This window comes from Chionomys nivalis, chromosome 4 (genome assembly GCF_950005125.1).
Source record: "Chionomys nivalis chromosome 4, mChiNiv1.1, whole genome shotgun sequence".
Taxonomy (NCBI): domain Eukaryota; kingdom Metazoa; phylum Chordata; class Mammalia; order Rodentia; family Cricetidae; genus Chionomys; species Chionomys nivalis.
In genome coordinates this window covers 19,642,558-19,649,817 of record NC_080089.1, presented here as the reverse complement: position 1 = coordinate 19,649,817, position 7,260 = coordinate 19,642,558, and positions in this window count along the sequence as shown.

The window sequence follows — 7,260 nt, the reverse complement described above, 5'->3', positions numbered from 1 at the left end:
GGGATGTCCAGCTTTGAGGCTGGTCACTCACTTGTAGAAAAAAAGTTTGTTGATCATATACACCCAATACGAATAAATGATATGTTGGTATAAATTTAAAACAGGTGAACAATATTGAGGAGATAGTACATGCCATTATTCTCAGTACTAAGGACCTTGAACAGATGTGTTCCTATGCTATTGACACGAGTCTAGTCTACAGGAAAGGATCATTCAAAACGATGGGATCCATTCCATATTAATGCCATAAATGAGCATCAAAATTCTCCAACTTTTATTAATTGCAGATAGACTTTAATGACTCCAAAAAATTCTATCATGGAACTTACACAGCTTATAAACACCTTCAGTAATGTGGCAGGATACAAGACTAGATAAAAAATATCAGTAGTCCTCCTATATACAATTAATAAATGATCCAGAAAGAAATCAGAGATACATCAGCATTTACCTTAGCCAAAAATGTAAAATATTTCAATGTAATTCTAACCAAACAAGTGAAAGAACTGTATGACAAGAACTTTAAGTCTTTGAAGAAAGAAATTGAAGGAGATATCAGAAAATGGAAAGATTACCCATGCTCTTGGATAGGTAAGATCAACGTAATAAAAATTGCCATCTTACCACAGATTTAAGGAAATCCCCATCATAAGCCCTACATAATTCTTCAAAACAATCCTGTACAAGAAAAGAACTTCCAGAGACATTGCTATCTCTGAAATCAAACTTGACATGGATTTAGTAATAAAAACAGCTTTTTGTTTTTTTGGATTTTGAAGACAGGGTTTTTCTGTAACATTGGAGCCTATCATAAAAATAGTTCTCGTAAACCAGGCTGGCCTCAAATTCATAGAGATCTGCCTGTCACTGTTTCCTGAGTTCTGGAACTAAAGGCCTGTGCCATCACCATCTGTCTGATAAAAACAGCTTTGTATTGACATAAAAACAAATGCAGGGAATAATGTCACTGAATCAAATTTCCTGTATTAGCCTGTACACCTATGAACACCTGATTTTTGATAAAGAAGCCAAACTTTTGCAATACAAAAGAAAAAGCTTCATCCACGAATAATGCTGGAATAACTGGATGCTGACATGTACAAACTGCAAATAGATTCATAACTATTGCCATTCACAAAACTCAAGTCCAAGTGGATCAAAGACCTCAACATAAATCCAGTTACACTGAACCTGATAGAAGAAAAACTGGGAGCATTGAATGCATTGGCACAAGAGACCACTTCCTAAATATAACATCACTAACACAGAAACTGACAGCAAAAAGTAAATACATGGGACCTCTTGAAACTGAAATTTTTCTCTAACTGAAAGGACATGGTAAATAAATAAAACAAAAGCCTACCAAATGGGAAAAGGTTTTCACCAATCCTAAATCTGAAGAGGGATGATCTCCAATATATATGAAGAACTCAAGAAATTAGATGCCGAAATATAAAATAATCCAATTAAAATGGGTCCAGATCTAAACAGAGAATGCTCAACAGAAGAATCTCAATCAGCCAAAAGACATTTAAGGAATCGGTCAACTTCCTTATATCACAGAAATCCAAATAAAAATGACTCTGAGATACCATCTTACACCTGTCAAAGTGGCTAATATCTAAAGTGCTAAGGATAGCTTATGTTAGAGAGGATGTGGAACAGGAAATGCTCACCACTGCTAGCAGTACTGCAAAATTGTATAGCTGCTTTGGAATTCAGTATGGTGGTTTCTCAGAAAATTGGCAACCAATCTAACAGAAGGCCCAGTGATACCACTGTTGGGTGAATTCCCAAAGGATACTCAATCATACCACAAGGATACTTGCTCAACAATGTTCATAGCTGTAACACTTCAATAGTCAGAATAAGGAAAAAGCTAGATTCACCTCAACTGAGGAAAGAATAAACAAATATGGTATATGTACAAAATGGGGTATTGGTCAGCTGAAAAAAAACAATGATATGAATTTACAGGCAAATATATGGTAGTAGAAAAAACTATCCTGACTGAGGTAACTCAGATTCAGAAAAATAAGTGGTATGTACTAATCGCAAGTGGATAGAAGTCCATTGTGTAAATGTACCACATTTTCCTTATCCATTATTAGTTCAAGGGCATTTAGGTTGTTTCCCGTTTCTAGCTCTGTAGTAGGAGCTGCGGGCCTCTTCCCATAGCCCGGCTCCCGCATGGTTAGCTTTATACCCAAAATAAAGACACACAAACTGTATTCTTTTAAACACTGCTTGGCCCATTAGCTCTAGCCCTTACTGGCTAATTCTCATATCCCGATCAACCCATCTCTAATAATCTGTGTAGCCTCAGTCTTACCAGGAAAGATTCAGCATGTCTGACCTGGCAGCTTGCTTCATTGCTTCTGCCTCTGAGAGGAGCTGCCCTGCATCTGCCTGGGAGAGGGGAGCATGGCGTCTGAGCTCTCTTCCTCTTCCTCCCAGCGTTCTGTTCTGTTTACTCCACCCACCTATGTTCTAACCTATGAGGACCAAGCAGTTTCTTTATTATTTAACCAACGACCTTCCTCCATCATAGCTCTGACAAATAATGCTTCGATGAACATATTTGAGCACATGTCCTTGTAGTACAATTGAGCATCCTCTGGATATATACTGAAAAGTAGTGTTTCTGGGTCTTGGGGAAGTTTGTTTCCTAATTATCTGAGAAATCACCATACTGGTTTCTAAAAGTGTTGTACAAGTTTTCATTCCCTCCGACAGTAGATGACGGTTTGCTTTACCCCACATCCTCTTCAGCATAAGTTGTCATCCGTGTTTTTGATCTTGGTCATTCTTACAGGTATAAGATGGAATCTCAGAGTTGTTTTGATTTGCATTTCACTCATGGTTAAGGATGTTGAGCATTTCCTTAAGTGTCTTCAACCATTTTAGATTCTGCTGTTGACAATGGCACTAGGTTTCGATCCTAATACATGAACTGGCTTTGTGGGAGCTTAGCCTGTTTTGATGCTCACCTTCCTGGGCCTGGATGGAAGTGGGAGGACCTTGGTCTTCCTGTAGGGCAGGGAATTTGGACTGCTCTTCAGTATCGAGAGGGAGGGGGAATGGACTGGGGGGAGGAGAAGAGGAGTGGGGATGGGGGAGGGGAGTGGGGGGAGGGGGCAATGTGTGGGAGGAGGGGAGGGAAATGGGAAACGGGGAGCAGTTGGAAATTTTAATTAAAAAAGAATAAAAAAAAAAAGAAAAAAAAAGATTCTGCTGTTGAGAGTTTTCTGTTTAGATCTCCCTCCTTCTGCTCCTCATTTGGACATTAGGAGCCCAGTCCAGTGTTCCAAAGTGGGTCTCTGTTTCTAGCTTCATCCATCGCCAGATGAAGATTCTATGGTGATATGCAAGATATTCATCAGTATGGCTACAGGATAGGGCCATTTCAGGCTCCCTATCTTCAGCTGCCCAAGGATCTAGCTGGGGACATCTCCATGGACACCTGGGGACACCTCTAGAGTCAAGTCTCTTGCTGACCCTAAAATGGCTCCTTTAATTAAGATATATACTTCCCTACTCCCATATCCACCCTGCCTCTATCCCAACTGTCCCATTTCCTCAAGCTCTCCCCATCCTCCCCTTCTCACTTTTTTCTCCCCATTTCCCATAACTCCCACCCCATCCCCACCCCCAAGTTTACAATTTTTCCTGGCAATCTTGTCTCCTTCCAATATCAGGAGGATGACTTTTTGTTTTTCTTTGGGATCACCTTCTTATTTAGCTTCTCTAGGATCTCATATTATAGGCTCAATGTCCTTTAGTTATGGCTAGAATCCACTTAAGAGTGAGTACATACCATATTCATATTTTTGTGTCTGGGTTACCTCACTCAGTATAGTGTTTTCTATTTCCATCCATTTGCATGCAAAATTCAAGATGTCATTGGTTTTTTTTTTTCCCACTGAGTAGTACTCTAATGCATACATATTCCATACTTTATTTATCCATTCTTCCATTGAGGGGCATCTAGGTTGTTTCCAGGTTCTGGCTATTACAAATAATGCTGCTATGAACATAGTTGAACAAATACTTTGGTAGTATGATAGGGCACCTCTTAGGTATATTCCCAAGAGTGGTATTGCTGGATCCTGGGGTAGGTTGATCCCAAATTTCCTGAAAAATCGCCACACTGATTTCCAAAGTGGTTGAACAAGTTTGCATTCCCACCAGCAATGGATGAGTGTTCCTCTTACTCCACATCCTCTCCAGCAAAGGGTATGATTGATGTTTTTAATCTAGCCATTTTGACAGGTGTAAGATGGTATCTCAAAGTTGTTTTGATTTGCATTTCCCTGATCACTAAGGAGGTTGAGCATGACCTTAAGTGTCTTTTGGCCATTTGAACTTTTTCAGTTGAGAGTTCTCTGTTCAGATCAGTGCCCCATTTTTCAACTGTGTTAATTAGCATTTTAAAGTCTAGTTTCTTGAGTTCTTTATATATTTTGGAGATCAGATCTTTGTCTGTTGTGGGGTTGGTGAAGATCTTCTCCCAGTCTGTAGGTTACCTTGTTGTCTTAGTGACAGTGTCCTTTGCTTTACAGAAGCTTCTCAGTTTCAGGATGTTCCATTTATTCAATGTTGCCCTTAATGTCTGTGCTGCTGGTGTTATACGTAGGAAGCAATCTCCTGTGCCCATATGTTGTAGAGTACTTCCCACTTTCTCTTCTATCAGGTTCAGTGTGTTCAGATTGATATTGATGTCTTTAATCCATTTAGAGTTGAGTTTTGTGCACGGTGATAGATATGGGTCTATTTTCATTCTTCTACAGGTTGACATCCAGTTATGCCAGTACCATTATTTGAAGATGCTTTCTTTTTCCATTGTATAGTTTTAGTATCCTTGTCATAAATCAGGTGTTTATAGGTATGTGGATTAATATCCAGGTCTTTGATTTAATTACATTCATCAAGCTCTCTGTTTTTGTGACAATACCAAGCTGTTTTCATTACTGTAGCTCTCTAATAGAGCTTGCTGTCAGGGTTGGTATTTCCTCCGGAAGTTACTTTGTTGTGCATGATTGTTTTGGCCATCCTGAGTTGTTTTTTTGTTTTTCCATATGAAGTTGATTATTGTTCTTTCAAGGTTTGTGAGAATAGTGTTGAGATTTTGATGGGGGTTGCATTGAATCTATAGATTGATTTTTGTAGGATTGCTGTTATTGTTATGTTGATCCTAGCTATCCAAGAACATGGGAGATCTGTTCATTTTATTGTATCTTCTTCAATTCTTTCAAAGTCTTAAAGTTCTGGTCAAATAGGTCTTTCAGTTCTCTGGTTAGTGCTACCCCAATATATTTTATTTTATTTGTGGTTACTATGAAAGGTGATATTTCTCTGATTTCTTTCTCGGCTTCTTTATCATTTGTATATAGAAGGAGGTTTACTGATAATTTTGGTTTCATCTGGTATCCTGCCACATTACTGAAGGTATTTATCAGCTTGAGGAGAGCCCTGGTAGAGATTTAGGGGTGACTTATACATACTATTATATCACTGCAAATAATGAAAGTTTGACTTCTTCCTTTAAAATTTTAATTGCCTTGATCTCCTTTTGTAGTCTTATTGTTATATCCAGAACAAAAAGAACTATGGTGAATAGATTTGGAGATACTTGAGAGCCTTGTGAATATGGATGCTTAAAAGAAATTACACAGTAACTCGGAACTGAAAATAATAGATATTTATTTACAGGCAGACTCACATATCAATATTTTCTGCTGAAACAGAAAACAGTAGCAGAATCCCACAGCTGGAAAAGAAAGCAGATGCACACTTTTCATCAGCATAAATAGCAAATTTACTGCAATATTAGTATAATATTGCCTCAGTTTCCCTCTTGGTCCTTCTGGCCCATCTTGTGCTATGTTTAACTTGAGTTATGGTTCCATTTCCAAGTAATTAAACATCTGCCTCTCAAAGAGGCCAATTTGGATGCCAAGATTCTGGAGCAATGATACTCAAATCAGCACCTGAGTCTATCAAACCAACAAATACATTGGCATTTATATGCACTCTTAGCCTTGGTCTTTGATTATTTATAGAAGTCTGCTAGAATATACCTTTCCTAATTCCTATTGTAATTTTTGACTTATCCTCCATGTTTATGTCATCATCTAAAACAGTATGGTCTTTTACAAAAGGTTCTGGATGTTTTACTTTTCCTGGTGAGACATGTCCTCCACAGTTACTGGGAATTACTGGGTCACATTGGGCTTGGGGGCCATGCATGAACCCTCAAAGAGTTTCCCAATGGTATCAGGTTGCCTTGTCTGTCTTTTGTTGATCTGCATTCATTGGTTCAATGTCAGCCTTTGCCACACCTTCTACATATACCTGAAGGCTGATTTTTTTCTATTCTTACCATTACTAGAGGAGACATTATTCCTAGATTTCCTTGTCTGCAATCCCTTCTCAGATGTCTTATTCTACCACAATTAAAACATTTGGCATTTTGATGTCTCCTCATTTCCTTGGAAATTGCTTCTCCCAGCCAAGATTCACTATTACAGTCAAATGTCTCAATGTTCATTGTATCAGATTACATTGATCAATAAGCATTCATCTAACCATGAAAGGTACAAGTATCTTTTTGCATTCTAAGCTGGCATTTTCAAAAGCCAGAGATTCAGTAAGTACTCATCTAGCATCTGGGATTGTTACTCCTATTTGTATAGCCTTAGTTAATCTTTGTAAAAAGTCAGTAAAGGGCTCTCTCTGACCCTGTGTAACCCTGGTATAGGATTCAATTCATTTTCCAGGCTACTTTTAATTTAAGGCTACTTTTTTGGCAGAGGGACAAGATTTGTTCATCATAAAGAGCTTGAACCTGTTTGTCAGCATAAGTGCTTCACCTAGAATTTGATCTTGGGAAGTCTCAAGGCCTTTTGTTTTCCCTGTTGTTCCAAAATGTTTTCCTCTTCCCTGAAATAACATTTAAACATCAACTAGGGCCCATCATCCAGTACTCTTGAAACTAACTCAATCCAGCTATGTGGTATTGCCTTGATGCTAAAAGCCCAAGTCTTTATCATCTCCCTAACAAATGTGGATTGCAGGCCAGGCAGTGGTGGTGCACACCTTAATCCTAGCAAACAGGAAGCAGAGGCAGGCAGATCTCTGTGAGTGCGAGGCTAGCCTACTCTATAATAGCTAGTTCCAGGACAGGCTCCAAAGCTACAGAGAAACCCTTTCTCAGAAAACCAAAAAAAAAAAAAAAAAATGTGTCTCTCAAGCCATGAG